The following is a 19,553-nucleotide window of genomic DNA, read 5'->3' as shown; positions in this document are numbered from 1 at the left end:
GAGGCATTGTCTAACGTTACAAGAAGGGGCCAGAGACTGAGGCACACAGGAAGGTCCCCTGGATCGGAGGTCAGCCGATCTCTGCTCACAGGCTGGGGCCACAAAAGACCAGGAAGGGGCAGCTAGCTGGCCCCGGCGCGGTGTTGGCATGGGGAGCCACGTCCAGTGTAACGGCCGAAAGCAGGCCCAGTGGTCGTGAGCCCCCTGCACTGGCGACAAGACAGGGCCTGGGCCCCCTGTGCAGGGGGCGGGTCTAGTAGTTGCTCCCCTGGGACGAGACGGTCATGGCCACCAGCTCTGAGACCCTAAAGCTGCCTGAGGCTGTGAGAAGGGCAGAGGGGTGCTTTCCTGAGCCAGCGTGGGGCTGGCAGCTGCCGGCACACTCCGATAACCCTGTAGGGGGACGCTCCACGGCCACAGCCACACGTGACGCTAACAGGCGTGCGCGGGTGCCGCGAAAGCTGAGGGTGTCCTACTTCCTCACGAGCACTCGGAACGGGTTGGTGTTAGCCCGTTTCACAAAAGTAGCTGTTTCAGGATTCTCAGCTGGCCAGCAGAGCCGGACTTGAACCCAGATCCTGCTGTGAACGCTGCCCAAGGCCACATACACTCCTTGCCCCCGTGGACACACCTCATACCCCCAGCTCTTCGCACAGCGCTTTGCACAGTCTCACACGCACCGCGTGCAGAGCATCGGCACCCTCCGTTCCTCACACGGGCAGACCCTCACTCCATCCTTCCTGTGCGTGGGCTCACCCCCCCCACCCCTGGCCACGCTCTGCTTTCGCAGGCTCACAGCTGGACGCCCCTGCCTGGCCGGCCCAGGGTGCTGGGCAGGTGTATGGGTGTCTGTGGCAGAACGGGCTGAGCCCAGGGTGAGAGGCTCACGAAACTCCTGTAAACCAGCTGAGCCACTGGCTTCTCTGAAAGCCACCAACATGTCAGATGGCGGTGTGGCTCCACCGGCTTTGTCTACCCCCGACAACCAGCTAGTCAGCACTCTGCTAGGGGCCAGGCCGGAAAAGGCTCTGGAACGAAGGGGGGCAGGGGGTGAGGCTTTTGTCCCAGGTGTCTGGGGGTTGGGTGGGGACTGTCACGTGTCTCCCTGCCCCCTCAGGTTTACCCCAGACCCAGCTCTCGCCAGGCCTGGCAGGCGGCCGTGGTCAGGGAGCAGCCATAGCAATCACCCCCCTGAGGCTGGCCGCACTTGACCCAGTGCCTTCAAGTCCTAGAGGACCAAGCTAGGGGTCAGAGCAGACAGCAGGACCACACTCAGCTCTGCCCTTTCCCCTCCTCCCCCCAGCCTTTATTTCAGGTGTCAGGTGCTTGCTACACCACGGTCAACAGTGCTGCCTTTGCTGGGCTACTGTGTCAGGCAGGGGCTCAGGCAGCAAAGGAACAAAGGAATCAGGTTTTAATATACTATGTTGGGTGGTAAATGCTATGAAGGAAAAGAAATCAGGGTGAAGAGGATAGAGAGCGATCAGAGGGTGGCCAGGGAAGGTCTGTGAAGAAGTGCCGTTTAACCAGAGACCAGAAGGAACGTGGGTGGGGGTGATTCCCATGACTGGAGGAAGAGCATCCAGGCGGTGCTCAGAGAGGTCAGATGGTATGGTCTGTCGGTCCATCAGCAGGAGCCGGTCACCAGTCAGGAGTTTGGCCTTTATTCTGAGAGCAGCGTGGGGCCACATGAGGGTGTGGCCAAATGACACGAAGGTCCCTGTGGCTGGTGTATAGGGAATGGTCTCTAGGGTGGTCAGAGCAGAATCAGGACCCACGGGCAGGGATGGAGAGAGAGGCCCGGCTGGTGGTTCTGCTCCATTGCCTGCGACTGCCAGGTCCCGAGGCCACCGAGCAACCCACTCTGCCTGTCCCCCCCCCCATCCTCCCACCCCGTTCCTGCCCAAAAGCCCCTGGCTGGCCTAGGCCCCTCAGCCTAGCCCAACAGCTCTTCTCCCTCCCTCCCTCACTAGCTACAGGAGTTCCCCTCCCGGCAGCCGATGAGCAGCTGTCATCGAGGTTCCATTTTAGATTTTATCAATGTGACCCTGTCGCCCGGGCAACCGCTCCTGGTGGCCCTGTCAGTCTTTCTCCACCTGTCTTTCAGAGCCAAGCTGCTCCCACCCACACCATGTGGCTATGTGGTGAGTTCTCGCTCACTCGGGCCGGACCAGGATTCCACCAAACGTAATTGATCTGGGTGTCGAGGTCAGCGTTTGTCTGTCATTTCGCCCCCTCCTTGCCTCACGCCCGGCTCTTTGGGGCCTGAGTCACTCTGGGCCAGGCAGGCGGGTGGCCAACTGCACGGCCAGGTGCAGGCACAGCCGCCAAGTGTCCGGGGCCTGGCTGGAAGAAGGGGCTTGGGGAACGGCCATCAGGAGCCCCCAGCATCCAGGCCCCCCAGGATGACAGTCCAGGGGCCCCTGCAGCTCGGCACAGCCAGGGCTACCTGGGCATACCCTGGGGACCCGCAGAGGAGCCCCAAGAAGAACCAGCCACCAGAGACAGCAGCAGTCTAAGACTGGCCGGGTGAGCTGCACCAACGAGTTGCTAGGCTTTTGTGCACGCTGCTCTTTGTATTGGAGGCGTGTGCTCTAGGAGCGGGCTGGGCAGGGCCAGGCCATGTGAGTGGGGGCCGCGGTGGGACCAGGGTGGGCCTGCGTGGCCAGTCCCCCAACACCCCCCAAACCCTCTCCAACCCCAGTGGAGGAGCCCCAGTGGTCCGGCTGGAGACTGAAAGGTGACAATGCTCAAGTTCAAGGCCTTTTGCCTGGATTACTGGCAGTTCCTGTGCCTGCAGCCGCTGCATGGAGTCTATAAAAGGTATGTGGACGGTCTGGGGAGGACCTCTGCCGTAGGGCAGGGGGCTGTGAGGTAAAGTCCCCCCCACACCCTGGCCTGCCCACTGGAGGGCCTTCCCAGGTTGGCCCAGGGTCCTTGCCACTGGCCAAGAATGGCGGCGGCCTGTGCTGTGGGTCACTTTGCAACTTGGCGTGATTGTCCCCTCCTCTCCCTCCGGCCCTGAAACCGGTAGGCTTTCTGCAGGGAAGTGGTCACCCCAGAGTGTTCTGTGGCCAAATGCTGCTTTCATTGTTTCTTGCTGTTGGGGTCCTCCCTGGAGCGGACTTGATCCTGGGCAGGGCTGACCCCACAGGAGGGCAGCCTGGCCCTGCCAGGGTACATTCCCTCCAGCCTAATGGGTGGCTCATCTGATTAACAGGCATGACTACCTGGATACCAAGCAGGAATTTGAGAACTGTTTGGGGAGGCTGAATGGGGGATCCCTGTTCTGGAGGTCAGGAGACCAGAGTTCAAGTCCCTTCCCTTGCTGTGTGACTTTGGGCAGGCTGCTTTCCCTTGCTGAGTCCCGGTTTCCCCGTCTTTAGGTATTTGGGACTGATAACAGCGGCATTTGGGGACTGCTCCCTGAAATGATGCAGGCTGCCAACACCATGCGTTCAAATGTTAACAAACCTGACAATATGGTCTGCACGTGTGTTCTGTCCGCTCGCACCCCTTGGCCGAGAAACGCCGGTGCCTAGGCCAGGCAGGAGGGGCATCGTGGAGCCATCCCCGTGGTCGCCTTGAAAGATCTGGGAGGAGGGGATTAGAATACCAGCTATTCTGAGGGAATTAGTTTTTCCTGATTTCACATTCTGTGAATTCCATGGGCATTAGCATGCGAGCAGTTCTGGGAAAGTGTGGGAGCTTTTCTTTTCTCTTCCAGGGGCTTTCTGCAAAAGTGGCGGCACTGAGGGTCTCACGGCTGCCTCAGAAAGGAAGTCCCTACTCTTGGGCAGGTGCCAGCGACAGAGGCCTGTCCTGCATCTGATTAGCACGGCCACATCTGAGCGGAAGGCCACACCAGGTGGGATGTGCACTTTGTGCAGGTGGATGAGTCTTCACCCCCCACTTTGGGGAGTTTGTTGTTAGAGCCTTGGGGCACCTGGCGTATTCTGGCTGTTGGTTATTGACTGCTGAGGGCGGGGCACTTTACCTGATGGTTAAACTCTCACCCCTTCTGCAAAAGAGGCATTAAGCCCCCGCTTTGAGCAGGTGAGCCGAGGGAGAATGAAGGGCAGGTAGCCAAGTCAGCGGGGCCACAGTATTTGGAACTAAGGTCTCTCTTGTCCCAAGATGATCTCTCCGGAGTGCTCACGGCTTGAGGCCTTGCAGCACACTGGGGTCTTGGAGTGAGAGGATCAGAGGAAGCTGGGGGAGTGGGCTGGGCCCCGGAGCAGGACCGCTGTGCCCCTTGGAGAGCCGCCCAGCTGTGAAGAAGGCTGCCTGCATCCATGGAGCCCACAGCCATGTGTCTCTACTCAGGAAGTAAAGTCTAGGGCACGAGTCTGATGGGTCCGGCGCGGGCCATTTCCTGCCCCTTGCTGTGCTGAGGCCAGGGGGAGTATCTGTAGGGAGGAGCCTCCAGGGACCCCTTGACCCCCACCCCCACCAGCACTACACTCTGCGTGGGAGAGGCCGGGCCCTGGGCTACTCGGGAGAGCTGTTAGGATGGAGTCGTGGGGTGCGAAATGGCCCGTGTTCCCTGTGAGCATGGCCTCTCCGTTCAGGCACTGCTGGACCAGAGTGAGGCATTGTGACGTATACACCAGAGGCTCAGTGTCACTGGGGCCTGGAGAAGCTGGGCTTCAGCGGCATAGTCAGGGAAGGCTTGAGGATCCGGGAGCCAGAGCTGAACCTAAATCATGCTCAGAGAGACTGCGATGAGGCCGCCTGCCTCCATCCACCCGTCCTCCCCAGGTGCATCTAGAGGGCGCTGGAAGCAGGCTTCAGGGGTCCAGTCTTTCACACTTGAGGTCCCCTGGCAGCCTTGTGTCTTAGCAAGATCCCTCTGGTGGCCGGAGGGCGGGGGAGAAAATGCTGGTTCTCCCCAACAACCACTTTTGTCTCGGCAATTGCTGGACTTTGCACGTGAGATTATCCAGACTGAGTGATTGTCTGCACCTCAGCCCTGTCTTGGCAGCCATTGGATGGATGGGTCAGCCTGCCTGGGGAAGGGCATGCCAACATGAGGGGCCCCAGATGCCCAGGCAACTCACAGGAGGAAAGAGCTGGGCCCCGAAGCTTATAAGCTGGGTCCCTTCTCCAGTCAGGGCCTGTTATGGGGTCAGTTGTGCCCCCCACCCCGAGTTTATATGTTGAAGTCCTAACCCCAGTAACTCAGAATGGGACTGCATTGGAGATACAGTCTTTAAAAGGGCCATTAAGTTAAAATGAAATCATTAAGATGGCCCTCATCCAATATTACTTGTGTCCTTTTAAGAAGATATTAGGGAAGGGTGCCTGGCTGGCTCATTTGGAGGAGGGTGCAACTCTTAATCTCAGGGTAGTGAGTTTGAGCCCCATGTGTAGAGATTACTTAAATAAACAAAACTTAAAAAAAAAGAAGGGGTGCCTGGGTGGCTCGGTTGGTTGAGCATCCGACTTCAGATCCAGTCATGATTTCACAGTTCATGGGTTCGAGCCCCCATCGGATTCTGTGCTGACAGCTCAGAGCCTGGAGCCTGCTTGGGATTCTGTGTCTCCCTCTCTCTCTGCCCCTCCCCTTCTCATACTCGCTCTCTCTCTCTCTCTTTCTCAAAAATAAACATTAAAAAGAAATAGATTAGGGCACAGACATACACAGAGGGAAGACCATGTCTGATGATTAACTTTGTGTGTCACCTTGACAGGGTGAGGGGTGTCCACATCTTTGGCTAAACATCCTTCTGAATGTATCTGTGACAGTGTTTCTGGATGAGATGAACATTTGAATCAATAGACTGAGCAAAGCAGATTGCCCTCCCCAGCGTGGGTAGGCCTCGTCCAATCAGTTGAAGGCCTGATTAGAGCACAAACTCCCCCTGCCTGCCTGCCCTTGAGCCCTGGCTCTAGACTCCCGCCAACACCTCAGCTCTTCCTGGGTCCCGAGCCTCCCAGCATTTGGACTGAAACTTGCCATCAGCGTTCTGGGTCTCCAGCTTGCCAGCTGCCGACCTCGGGACTTGCCGGCCTTCCTAATCGTTTATGATAAATAAATGTGTGCGTGTATGTGTGCGTGTACACAGACACATACATCCCATTGGTTCTCTTCCTCTGGACGACCCTGAATGATTCACGGCGTGAGGACACAGGGAGAAGAGGCCGTCTATCCACCAAGGAGAGAGGCCTCGGAGGAAACCAACCCAACCCTGTGGACACCTAGATCTCAGACCTCTAGCCTCCAGAACAGCAAAAAAAAACAAAAACAAAACAAAACAAAAAATTTTCTGTTGTTTAAGCTCTCTAGTCCGTGATACTTTGTTATAGCGAACCTCTCTGTGTTCATCTGTGAAGTGGGCCCAAGGGCCCCTCCCCAGGCTTACCATGAGACTGCCACGCACAATGGGGTGAGGCCAGTGAGGCCCTCCCCGTGGGCACAGGGTGGAAGCAGGCACCAGACAACCCTCAGCAATCAAGCAAATCAAATGTCAAAATCGTACCCAAAGACAGGCTGCTGTTTGATTTACGGTGCTGCATCACTGAGCCACGGGAACGGTCATTTCTACAGGGGCTGCAGCCCGGTGTCCCCCGCAGGCTAGGTTTGTGAGGGTTGGCAGTGATGTGCAAATAGACAGAGAACCCCGAGGCTGTGTATATGTTCTTTTATTATTATTATTATTATTATTTTAAAGCCTTATCAACCTTTTCACTTTGTTCAAGATACAGCATGTTCTTTGGGTAAGTGTATGTAGGGGTGCACATTTTTCCCTTCACAGGGGGCTCTGATGTGGCTCTGCCCTGTGCTGTAGGTGGCCCTGAGCCAGCTGTCCACATGCTGCATTGTCCACTTTAAAGGGTCAGGCAGGGTGTTCTCCTCGGAAGGCCATCCCGAGACTGCGTTTCCCTCTGGATATGTGTAAAGGAGGCTTAAGAATGAGGGATTGGAGGGGCGCCTGGGTGGCTCAGTCAGTTGAGTGTCTGACTTTAGCTCAAGTCATGATCTCACAGTTCATGGGTTCCAACCCCACATCGGGCTCACTGCTGCCAGCGTGGAGCCTGCTCCGGATCCTCTGTCCCCCTCTCTCTCTGCCCCTGCCCTGCTCATGCTCTCCCTTTCAAAAATAAATAAACATTTAAAAAAAAAGAATTAGGGATTGTTTCTCCATAGAGGACATCATTAGGTCAGTTGGCAAGTCTGAATAAGATTGGAGGATTAGATAATAGTATTGAATCAATGTTGATGTCCTGACTTTGAAAACCGTACTGTGATTGTGTCAGAGAACGTCCTTGTTTCAGGGCAGACACTCTGGAGTAGCGGGGGCTTGAGGTGGGCAACTTACTCTCAAAGAATTCTGGGGAAAAAAAAGTATGTGTGTGTGAGTGGGTGTGGGTGTGCTTGTACGTGTGGAAGTGTGGGGCGGGGGGGGAGAAAGAAAGACAATATGATAAAGCAAATTGGGTACAGTGTGAACGTGTGGGGAATCTGGGTGAAGGATACAAAGGGTTCTTTGTACTCTTCACCCAACTTTCCTGTAAGGCTGAAATTAACTCAAGATATTTTTAAAAATAGTGTCAGGGGTGACTGGGAGCTAGTTCACTGCTCACGCTTTCCTTCTGCAGCCTCCTGACCCCAGATTTCTCCTCTGCCTCCTTCCTAGACCTTCAGGTCTCAGCTGGAATGCCACCTCCTCGGAGAGGGCCTCCTTGATCACCTTGTCTGGCACAGCACCACCCTGTCCTACTTGTCATCTTTCACGCCCGCCAGTTTTGTTTGATCGCCCTCACCAGCATCAGAAATTATCGTACCATTTGCCTAAAGGTTGTCTCTTCTGCCCCCTCCCTCCAAATGTCAGCTCTATGGAACTCTGTCTTGTCCGTGCCCCGCGCCCCCCTCCATCCTCTGTGCCTGGCACACAGTAGAGCCGCAGGTCAAAAAACCCCAAGTCTTGTCCTTCCTGGTTTCCCCCTCAGACTTGCCAAGTGACCTTGGGCAGTGTCCCACCCGACTCTGGCCTTCCATTTCTTCATCTTGACCCCAGCTCTAAAGCTTTTGGACTGTGTGATGCAGAAAGCCGCAGGCTGCTGCACCGTCTCAGTGTCCCCCAGCTGAGATCCTCTCTGCTGCCGGGATTGCCGGGCCCCTCACTGCTCTGTCCCCGAAGGAGGAAAGAGCAGAAGACAATGTGTTTCGTGCACCTGACCTGTCAGGACACTGTCCCCAGACAGTGGGCCCACAAGGAGAGTGGGTTCACTTCTCTCCCCTGGCTTCTTCAGAACAAAGACGGGCAGATTTTAAGCCCAGCGCCTTTGGCAGGAAACAGTATCTGCCTGAAATTGAATAACATTGTCTTGTTTTCATGGTAAACTCTACTTCAGCAAGTGATATGAGTTTTCCATTTGGGGGAGTGATATAAAGTTTCCTTTTAAAATAAATGTATTCAGTAGTGAAAGTCAGTTAGTTTGGTTTTTTTGTGCATTGTTTTTAAACTTTTTTTTAACATTTATTTATTTTTGAGAGAGGCAGACAGAATGTGAGTGGGTTGGGGAAGAGAGAGAGGGAGACACAGACTCCAAAGCAGGCTTCAGGCTCTGAGCTGTCAGCACAGAGCCTGATGCTGGGCTCGAATCCACAGACCACAAGATCATGACCTGAGCATAATTCATTCATGCATTAAATGAACTATCAGCATGTCCACAGAGAGAGTCTGCAGCATAAGGGTGGGGTGACAGTGGAGCTGGGATCTGCCTGTGAACAGAGGAAGGAAATGGAGGGGACTCAGCCAGGGGGCTGACCCGGACAGGGTAGGGCTGCGGTATTGGGAACAGCCCTGAGGCAGGGAGGCCACTGAGGAGGTGGGGTCCTGGCCCAGGGTGGTGCAGTCCTCATCAGTTCTCTTTGAAGGAGCTTCGTGTGTGGGCACAGTCAGTCAAGGGGAGATTTCCTATTTGGAGTCTCTTGACCTGCATGCCAAGATCCAGGAAGCTAGGAGCCAGGGGCCACAGATGTTAGGCCTTTCAGCACCTGATGGGCATCCAAGGGAACAGCTTTTCTCCTTTGCCCGAGAAGGAGCTAGGGGCTGGGCTCAGCCAGCAGCAAGTGGGATTTAGGTTAGGCATAGAGGAGGACTTCCATACCGGAGGAGGAAAGTTTTGTTGCCTGGTGGCTATAATGTGTGTTTTGGAGCAAAAGTGCTTGGGCCCAAATCCTTGCTCTGCCATTTCCTATTTGTATAACCCCGGGCATTCTGGTCAGCCTCTCAGTGCCTTAGTTTCTCCACTCTATAGATGAGGTAATAACAGTACCTACCTCAAGGATGGGCTTAAGGATTCAGTGAGGTAATCACATGTAGGGCACTGGCTACGGTGTTATTGTTATTAGATGACAGTGAGATGTCTCTCCCTGGAGGTTTTGGTGGTTGCCACACCCAGCGACTCGAGAGACCAGAAGCTCCAGAGAGCATTGCTTTCCGTTCATGATCCTTTGTGAACTTCTCAAAGCACGATCACACAGCATTGGCTCCTTGGATGCACTTGATATTCGCAAAACACCCCCGAGGCAGGTTTTGTTCTGTCCCCGTTTTGCAGATGAAGACACTGAGGCATTGGGGGTTGGGCGGGTATCAGGAATGGTTTATAAAGACCCCCCCGGCCAGTGCAACTCAGTGGTGTGGAGAGGATACAGGTCTTAGTCAGGACCCCTGTTCAGAGTCCCAGATCTTCTGCTCCCTGGCTGTGTGATCTTAAGTCACTTAACCCCTCCGTGACTCCGTTTCTCCATCTCCAACATTAGGGAATGGGAGTTGGACCTCCATCGTTTCAACTGTCTGGTTTCCCTATGTGGCAGATCAGGGCACCAACCCTGAAGGCCCCGGTACTGCCTTCGCCAGGGCCCAGAGAGAACGGAGTCATAAGTCCCAGAAGAGAGAAGCCAGGAGGACTGGCTGTCGGTGTGAAGGATGGCTGATGTCAGACCCCGTCCCTTGGGGCTCCACCTGTCCCACAGCCAGGCTGCCTGCAGCAGTATCCAGTCCTAGCCTTGAGGTCTGGCTCTGCCCAGATCCCAGCGGTCATCCACCATACCAGGCACGTCCCTGGAACAGTCTCCCCCAGCCCACCCCGACACTTAGGAGCTTCCCAGGGTCCTGGCTTTCCCTCCACTGGCAAAACTCGATAAGCTCGTGGTGCCGTCTTTGTACTTCCTGCCCCCACCCAGTCTCAGGGGCAGGTGACACACAGAGGCTGGATGGTGAGCAGGTCCTGGCCCCAGACCTCACCCAAGGCAGGCCGTATCCTTTCTCTGGGCCTCAGTTTCCTCACTTACAGTGTTACAAAATAAAAAGGCAGACAGATCAAGTGAAAGAGCTATTCCTTCATTCAGCACACACTCTTTTATTAACTCCTTCTCGGGGCCAAATTGTCTGTCAGGGCCTGAGAAACCGATGAGCAAATCCCATGTCCACCCTCGGTCACTCCCAGTCTGGCTTTTGCCCTGGCATCAGGGCTGTGAGGAGCCACAGGCATCTCTGGAGCTGGACCAGTCATGGCAGCTTCCGGTAGGACATGGCAGCTCAGAGAGCCTTGGTGGGTGAGAAGGAACTCTTGAGAGTTCAAGAGGCGGTGACCCACGAGCCAGACACCCACAAATGGACTTTATTTGGCCTGCATGGAATTAGCCCTAACAGGGCATTTTAAGTTTGAATTTATTGCAGATGTGTAAAAACTGAGAGCTTTCAGGGAAAAATCTGGATTTCTGACTTCTGAGAAAGCAGAGCTCTCATTCCTACAGAGTAACAGTTGTCTGTTTAGACTGCGTGGTTCCCACCCCTCCGTCCCACCTGACCATCCTCCCCACCTCTTCCCACAAGCCGTCCCCATGTCCCCTTTGCCGTCCGTGGAACCTCCAATAGCCCAGTTGCTCAGGCCAGAAACCCAGGCATCATCTCTGGCTGGACTTTCTGTCTCACCCCTTATTGTATCCATCAGCAATCCCTACTGGCTCTCTGCTTTGAGAACATTTCAGTTACTTGTCCCCACCATCTGGGCCACCCCCCGGGTCCAGGCACCAGCTGCTCCCTGATCCTTGCTTCTGTCATTGCCCCCCAGAGTCTCCCGTCTGCAGCACAAGCCAAGTGAGACCCTGCGCACCCAGTCGGGGACCTTGCACACAATGTGCCTCATGCTCCCCAAGATGGGTGGGGCAAAGCTCTTTCTCTGGCTTCTTCCTCAACACCTGACCTGAGTCGGTGGCCTGCTCTGCCTGCACCCTCAGCCATTAGTGGCCTCCTGGGCCTGAGACAAGGTGGCAGGAGTCAGGTTGGCCAGATGCCCAGGGGCTTGGGAGCCCAGCAATGATCACCCGTGAGCCAAGGCTCTTAACCACCTCGGGCCTCCATTTTCCCATCTGAAAAATAGGGGCATCCCTGTGCATCCTCTTCGTAAGACAAACACCGCTTAAGAGGCAGGAAGGTTAAGGGTTTCAACATTCAGCCAACTTGGCATGCGTCGAGTGCCTGCCTCACGCCTGGCCCTGCTCTGGGCACCACGGGAAGTCTCTCAATATACATGATGGGTGATTCATTTTGCTTTCAGCTTGAGGCAGGAGAAAGAGCTCTGGCTTCGGAGTTGGATGGGCGGAGCCAGGCTTAGAGGTTACTCTGGACAAGGCATCTGAACCTCGGTGTGTTAATTTGTAAAAGAGGCAGATGATAATGAGTGCCATTACTCAGGGTGTGGGGAGGTGTGCAAAGAGCTAAGCTCTGTGGGTATTTGCCCCGCCTCCCACGGGCTCCCAGAGCAGGGAGGGAAAGGGATGCAGACACAGGCGATGTCCATGCAAGGTAAACACTGGCTGTAGCCCAGGCTCAGGGACTGGAGAGGATGTGGGGCGGAAGAGGCGGGAGCCCCAGAAGGCTTATCGGGTTCATTTATGTGCTTCGTGCTGGTTGTTCCTCCCACACCAGACATCAGCCCTGCTTGGCTTCACGGTCTTCCTCGCCGGGTCTTCGAGTGGCATCCCGCACAATGAGGCAGTAAAGACGTGTTCACTGGATGAAGGAACACCTAGAGTGATGGCCTTGGAAGGGCCACCTTCCAACGTGTATGGAGGGTTCACCAGAAGTGTGTGTGTGCAATGCCGGCCACAGTGGGGCCGCGTGCAATGGTGGGGAGGCCTTACAACCCAGGGCCTGAGGATGGGGAGAGAGAGTAGTTACGTGCAGCAGGGGAAAGAGAGAGAGAGAGAGAGCTGTGTGGAAAGGGCCACCTGCCAGGCACTGTGGCCACAGAGGGGCAGTGAGTGCCCTGACCACACCCCCGCTCCTCTGCCTCCTGCCCTCCTGCCAGGGTCTCCCACTGGCCACAGCCAACAGGTAACAGAGGACATGGGGGCCTGGTGATTCAATCCATGGGCCCAGAGCAAAGTAGACAGTCCCATCTGCAGGACATTTGGAGAAGAGCAGGCCCAGGTATGCAGAGCTCCTGTCCAGAGAGGGTAGGTTTGGAGCCAGGAGGGCTGGGGTGTGGCTGGACCACTTGTGGGGATCAGCAAGCTCCATGTGGGTGGCAGATGGCAAGGGGTCGTGCATGCCCAGCTGTGGTTGGGCCAGGAGGAGGCCACAGCCAGCAGCAGGGAGGATGTCGGGTGTTAGAAGGACCTGATGATGGACAGTGGGAGGCGGGCCGAAGGTAGGCAGAGCACTGGGGAGGCTGCACGGAGATCCAGAGAGCGGGGAGGGGGCCGACGTCTGGCCTCATAAACCCCACCATCATGTCAAGCCCGGTGCTCGGGAGTGGGGCAGAGTGTGACCGTTTTGTGGAAGAGACAGGCAGACGGGGAGCGATAACCTGCCTTTTAAGTCAGAGGAAGAATCTGGGGGGCTTTAGAGCCCTGAGCCCACGGTCCCTGCTCACAGATAAGTAGAAGGGGCAAACCCAGCTGGGGCTGGAGGCTAGAACCTCCCTTGGCCTGCAGAGGAGGGATGCACCCCACCCCCCAGTCTCCATCTCCCTGAACAGTGTCTCTACCCACTGCCCTCCCCACTGGTGCGGTTGGGTTGGGTCCCTCCAGGGAGCACAGGCCCTGAGCCGTGTCCTGCCCTCACAGGCTAAGTTCACCATGGCATCGGCATCTCCCAGGGAACAAATGTATCCTTTTCTTTGTCTGGGCGGCAGTGACTTCATCCCCAGTGGGCCTTGTGAGTCACTGCACCGAGGGTGGAGGGCTGGCCAGCTCTCCGCAGAGCCGGGCTTTGGCCTTGTGGCTGGGGAGAGGGAGTACCTGAGGGTGTGAACGTTTCCATGCCGACCTACCTCACTTCTCTCTCTTCCTGCTGTGGCCCCCTGGGTCCCACCGGGGAGGGAAGGGCAACGTCACCAGTCACCTAACACAAGCCCCGCAGTGCCAGGGGCTTTTGAAATGACCATTGATAGGAAGATGCCCCTGAGAGGCTGTCTCACATCCAGGGCCACACAGTCCTTTTTTTCCTCCCCACAGCCGGGAGGGTAGGGATGCTTATTCCCACTTGGCAGAGGAACACTGAGACTCAGGGTGATGAGATGACTGGTGTTAGGGACGAGGGATTCAGAGTTGAATAAGGAGCCTGCCCCCGTTCTCAGGGACAGGCCACCCTCAGTGATGAGGACAGACGGAGTGTGTGGTAAGAGCACGTTCAGGAAACGTCAAAGCACTTGGAGCCTTGCGTTCCTCACCTGTAAAATGGGGATAATCACAGCCACCCCTCAGGGCTGTTGAGAGGACATGTTAAGAGCGACCATCATGAAGGGAGGCAGCACACCCCCAGGCCACCCCGCTGCCACCCCACTGTTTGACAACGACTGCACCATCAACACCCTGCGAAGTCAGGGACCAGGTTGACTGCCAAGGTGTGGAGACTGCCTGAGCCTTCTGAAAGCAGATCCTCGAGGGCCACCCACAAGGGAGTGTGGGAGATGGCTCAGGGCTTGGCCCCTGCTGAGTGGCCGCGCCCTCAGCGCTTCCCTGAAGCTGTCCTAACCCTCCATCAGCTCCCCCCTCCCTCCCCATCAAGCCAAGGCAGCAGTCTTCTGAGAAGCAGGCGATGCCCTGGCAGCTGGGGAAAGCCGCACCCATCCTTTCTTGGTGCCTTAGTTTCCCCATCTGTAAAGTGGGGGCGAGAAGCCCGAGGGCGATGCTGTTGGGGAGGTGGACACAGGTGGATGCAGCCAAGGGGAAGAACACAGAAGTGAGGCCTGGGCCCTCCAGGCGCTTTGGTGGCAGCTGTGTGTTCCAGGACACGGGGACTTGGAAGGGGCCCCCCACAAGGGCCTCGGCCTCCTGTCTGAAAATGACACCTCTCTCTGAGATCACCTCCAGGGCCCAAAGTGCCACTTTGCCCCTCTCCGGGTGGAGAGGTACCTGCCATGACCGGTGTCCCGAACAGAGCAGGCATGGGAGGTGCACGTGACAAATACTCCTCCCCTCTGAGTGATGAGTGGCTCTGGTGCTAAGCCCAGGCCTGGCAGGGGGCGGTGGGGGGGGGTGGTCTGCCCCAGACAGAGCCTGAGGCCATAGGGCCCAAGAGACATGGGAACCCAGAGCCTGGGGGGCATGGGGCAGAAAGTGAGAAGGGTCAGGTTTGCCAGGCATGTGACAGGCCATGGGTAGAATCCTGGGGGACCAGGTGAGAGACAATGGGCTGGTAGGGAGGCTGAGACGCGGGTTCTGGAAGATGCCTCCAGAAGAGAAGGGGGTCTCTGCCATCACCTATCTTACCTCTTCACCCTGTGGGGATAAGGGGCCAGCCGGGGCCATAAGGGGAGTGAGTGAGGGGACAGACGGAAGGGAGAAGAGAGGACAGACGGGCGGATGATTGGAAACGAAGAGGTTGAGGGCTGGGGGACGCGCATGGATGTCTGAGTGGGTGAGTGAGTCCGTGGATGGTGTGAATATAGTGGTGGCCGGTGGAGATATGTAAACAGGCTGCCTCCACCCACAATAGATGTTGACAAAACTTTCACCAGCAGCACAGACCAGACAAACTCTTGAATGGAGGTCTTAGGCCGTGTGGCTCATGGAAGTGAGGCTCTGCCCCAGGGAGAATTTCCTTAGGTCAGCAGAGGTTCATGATGCAACGGCAGCCTCGAGAGGTAATGAGCTTCCCATCACTCGGGGTGTTCAAACCGAGGCTGGGCAGCCAGTTCCCCAGGGTGCCGTGGAGGAGCTCCTAAGGCAGGCACTGGGCTGCTGTGGTAGCTTCTGGTGACAAGGAAAGAGAATTGGGGTTCCTGAGATCTCCCAGGGAGGCCACAACCTTTGTAGAAGCCAGCCTTGCTTTTGGACAGAAAGTTCTTTCCGGGCTTGGGGGACAGACAAGCATGCAGCTGCTGGTCTTTTCTGTGGGAATCAGGCTGGAATCCGAGACATCCCGCCCAGGCCAGGGCAGGGGGCCTGGGGACAGAGCAAGGCTTCGACCTGGAGACCCAGGCTCAGGCCCACCTCTGAGCCTCAGTTTCCTTCTAGGTGGAATGGGGTCCCTGGTGGCCACTGGACGTGATGACACTGGCTGCTACACCTGATGCCCAGGGCCTTGCAGGGTGCCGAGATCTGGACCCACGTGACCCTGGGGGACTTCCTGGGGGCTGTGGGTGGATAGAAGTAGGTTCTGTGAATGCAGACCTTGAGCTGTGAGTCATTGTCCCTGGGTGCTCTGCCTGGGAAACCCCAGCTGCCTGCCCTGGGCTGGGCCTAGGAACAGCTGGTAGGGGGTGGAGAGCAGGGGCGGGGGCTCAAGCTGGGACCCCGGTCTGGAAATGCCCCAGACCCAGCTCGGGCCCAGGCCCCACGGCCGCTCAGAGGGGCCGAAGCCCTCCAGCCCCACCCCCACCCCCCCCACTCCCACCCAGAAGAGCTGGTGTGCGCTCGCTGCTCCCAGCACCAGACCGCCAGGGCACAGATCCCACATTCACCGCTTCTTAGGGCTGTGACCTGGGGTTAGTGACTTCCCCCATCTGTGCCTCAGTTGCCTCACATGGGAAATGGAGCTGATGATAAAATCATAATGCCATTGGGAGAACTGGACGTGTTGGTTCTGGACCCGTGGAGAGCTGACATCACTGCCCAGGGCTCCCTGAGCCCGAGGTGGTCAGGGAGGAATGAAGGTCACAGGGGCCAGCCACACACAGCATCATCCATCACAGGGCGAGGAAGTGGTCTGGCCAACCCTGGGAACTTTGTCTCTCCCAGCAGAGGGAGATCCTCATGGGCCAGCTACTCTCCCAGGAAGCAGCCCTGACTTTGTCCTTCCTTTGTCTCCCGTGCACCCCGAACTCCCCGCCAGGAGCCAAGCAGGCAGAACAGCCCCTTTCCCCTTCCTGGCTGGCTCCTGGCCCCTGCTTGGGGTGGGCCAGGCTGCGGGCAGGTGTTGGATTTAAGCCTCTGGGGAGATGGGGAGGATGTGGGCCTGCCCTCGCCTCCCCGCCCACCTCCCTCCCTCTGGGGCTCAGCCTCTGCTGTCCCAGGCCAGCCTCTGGACACAGGACCAGCACTCTCCCTCACCGGGCAGACGCCCCTCACCCGTCCCGCCCCGAATGACTCACTGCTCCCCTGGCCCACAGCCACCGCTGTCTCCTGGCAGGAGGCAGGCGCAAGGTTGTGCAGAAGCCACGGGGTCTGGTGCGAGAGGGTTGCTCAGCCAGGAGGGTCTGGAGCAGCCGGACAGGCCAGCTCGCAGAGGCTGGCCTGGGGACAGCAAGGCCGGTGGCTGAGACTTACAGTGGCCAGTGGGAGCCGGCGCCTCCCCCCTCTCCTGGCTTTTAGGCCTTGTCTTTCTTCTTCCCACCATGAAGAAGGAAGTGACCTGAAAGCCAGCAAAGACAGCCAGCCCCTGGCCGGGAGGAGACCAGGGTTGGAGGGCTGTGGCTATGGGTCTGTCAGCCGCCGGCTCTCCCAACTAGCCAGGCATGAAGGGCGGTGGCAGTGCCGTGTGGAGTCTTATGTGGAAATACTGCATCTCCGTGAGGACCCTCAGGTACCAGGGGACGTGTGTCTGGACGCAGCTGTGCCTGGCCATCGCCTGGCGGGAGGGGAGGCCTGGGCACCAGGCCGGCCGGTTTGCATTGACTCTGTGAGGTCCAGGACAGCTCCAGCCTGGGGGGGAGCAGGGATGGAGGGCAGGAAAGGTCATGCCTAGTGCCCTCCGGAGAAACTCAGTCTCTAGCGGGGAGGGAGGGAGGACAGTGGAACACTAGTTAGGGAGTGTGCGGGCATCTGGCCGCGACCCGGAGTGCCCACTGGAGGATGTCAGGGTCAGGTAGTGTGTCTGGCAGGTAGTGTGTCTGTCCCAAGTGAGCACGGAAACGGGCGTGTGTTACGTAACACGCCGGCACTGAGCACAACCGGTGACCTTGGCCCCGTCCCCTAGGTCCCCTAGCCTCTCAGAGCCTGCTCCCCATCAGTGAAATGGGGGCTCACGCTTGTCCCTTCAGACGACGATTTCGTGTGACTGTCAATGGCAGTCGCCAAGTGGCGGAGAATTCGGCCCCGACTCCGGCACCGCGCTGCCCAAGTTCATACCTGGCTTTGGCGTTAGCGCCGGCGTGAAGGGGCCTCATCTCTGTGGCCACGGCTTCCCGCCTGCAGGTCCTTACAGGATTAGCATGAGGATGAAATGAGATGGTGTGCAAAGAACAGGGACAGGCGCACTGCCAGCTCAGGGTAAACATTAGGTGTGATTACCGCTGCTGTCATTCGGTACCTCCCCCCCTCAGCCAGATGGATGGGGAGGAGTGGCTAGAACAGAGCCCCTGTGCTTGTCAGCGGAGATGGGGTGGGGGAGGGGGCGCAAGGCTCTTTGCCCCCTGGGGAGGGTGCATGTCTCTGGGTTGACTCCCACCTCTGCACCTGCCGGAGGGGTCCAGACCAGGGAGCTGGAAGCTGGATCCTGTGTGATCCCAGGCAAGGCTGGGGCTCATCTGCAAAGGGGGATTAGGTGGGGCCAGGATTTTTATGGGCGGGGCTTAGAGGCAGCTGCTTGGAAGGGCTGGAAAGAAGACATCTATTTAGATACTAGCTAAGGACATATTTGTTACTTCAAGGGGAGGTTTTACAAAGGGGAAGGGATCGGAAGATGCTCCCTCTTTCTTCCCACCCTCATCACCTGGTATATAAACTATATTAACTCTCCTTTCCTTCCTTCCTTCTTTCCTCTCCAAAATATTTGTGATCACTTATAGGAAATACCTACAATAAATAAAATAAAATATCCGGAACAGGGTAAGCACAATATAGAACAGAATGCCGTAACCTATGGGAAAAAAATAGAATGGAACAGAGATAAACAGGGTCCTGAGGTCATTCTGTTGAGCTAAACATTACTGAGCTTCCTGGCAGCCAAAGAGAAAGGGGAAACCTAGCCCCTCAGCCCACACTCACTGTGATAGGACATCATCATTACAATGGCCATAGTTGCCTTTGCTGCTGAGTGAGAGTGTCTGGGACCTTGGGCCTTTGGCCTGAACAGGTGTGTGGGGGAAGGTGAGAGACATTGCAGAGATAGGCCTGGGGCCTGGTTTTAGGAGAATGGGTCAGATAGAGAGGGCGGAGGCATTCTCTTGGATGGGGATGTGGCTGACTATGGGAGTAGAGAGAGGAGAGCTCACCCCAGGGGTGAGTCAGCGGCCACCTGTCCCTCCTTAGACCCTGGGATAGGCCTCCTTGGGTGGGGACCTTGGAGGTCAGGCCAGGCAGGGGGTGAGTCCCCTGGCTCTGGCAAGAGCACTGTATGCCTTTCCCTACAACCTCAGCTGGATTTCCCTGTGTCTCATTCTCTCCTGTGGTTTCCGGGGACTGGCACTATGGAAACCTCAAGGGCTGTTTACAGGATGCAGGGGGCTCAGCACTGGGAGGCCCAGCCGTGCTCTGCCAGGGGCTCTCCAGCGCTCAGGAGGAGTTGCGCAGCCTCACAGAGCCCGGCAGACCAGCCTCTCCGTGCCTCAGTTGCCACATGTCCAGCACAGGGGTAAAGGCACAGGGGCTAACTACCAGTCAGGGCTGTGGGGTAGAGCCTCACGTGGCTCGTGGTAAGTCCTCCAAGAGTGTTTTTTGGCCTGGTGGCCCGACAGCATCGCAGGGCTGGAAGGCAGCTCTGGGTGGGTGCAGACATCGTAATTGGCACCGGGTTGGCCCCCAAACCCGCACTTAGCACCTGTAAGTACAGGGCACCTCCATGGTTAGCTGGGGAGGACGGCCCTTAGGGGGCTCCGGGAGACTTGCTCTGCTCTCCGGACCCCCCCACCCCATTTTGTTAGGAGGCCCCCGAGAGGGTGGAGGCTGCTCCCCGAGTCAGACAAACAGACGGACAGAGCAGGCCCTTGGCGGGATCCCAGCCCCCTCAGCTGCCAGGGAAGACCTGAGTCAGCAGGTCTGTGGCCTGAGGCGAGGCTGGTGGCAGCCACAGTGACAATTTGGAGGGTTGCGATCAGACAGCACATAGTTTTTCACTTGCGTCTTCAGATTCCCCTCCGCCTGGGTCTGTCGCCCCTGGCCCAGACCCGCTCACATCTGGAAAAGCAAGAGGTGTGTGCGGGGAGCGGGCTGC

General features: G+C 57.2%; 1 long non-coding RNA gene across 1 annotated transcript; it reads left to right on the top strand.

Moving 5' to 3' along the window:
* The first annotated feature begins 2,718 nt into the window (after positions 1-2,718).
* LOC122236299 lies at positions 2,719-6,061 on the top strand. Its single transcript, XR_006214379.1, has 3 exons — positions 2,719-2,823; positions 3,728-3,868; positions 5,694-6,061. It is a non-coding gene; the product is annotated as an uncharacterized LOC122236299 (long non-coding RNA).
* The last annotated feature ends 13,492 nt before the right edge of the window (positions 6,062-19,553 follow it).

The sequence above is a fragment of the Panthera tigris genome (assembly GCF_018350195.1).
Source record: "Panthera tigris isolate Pti1 chromosome F3 unlocalized genomic scaffold, P.tigris_Pti1_mat1.1 chrF3_random_Un_scaffold_45, whole genome shotgun sequence".
Lineage (NCBI taxonomy): Eukaryota > Metazoa > Chordata > Mammalia > Carnivora > Felidae > Panthera > Panthera tigris.
Note: the sequence above shows the minus strand (reverse complement) of the source record. Positions and strands in the feature narration are given on the sequence as shown.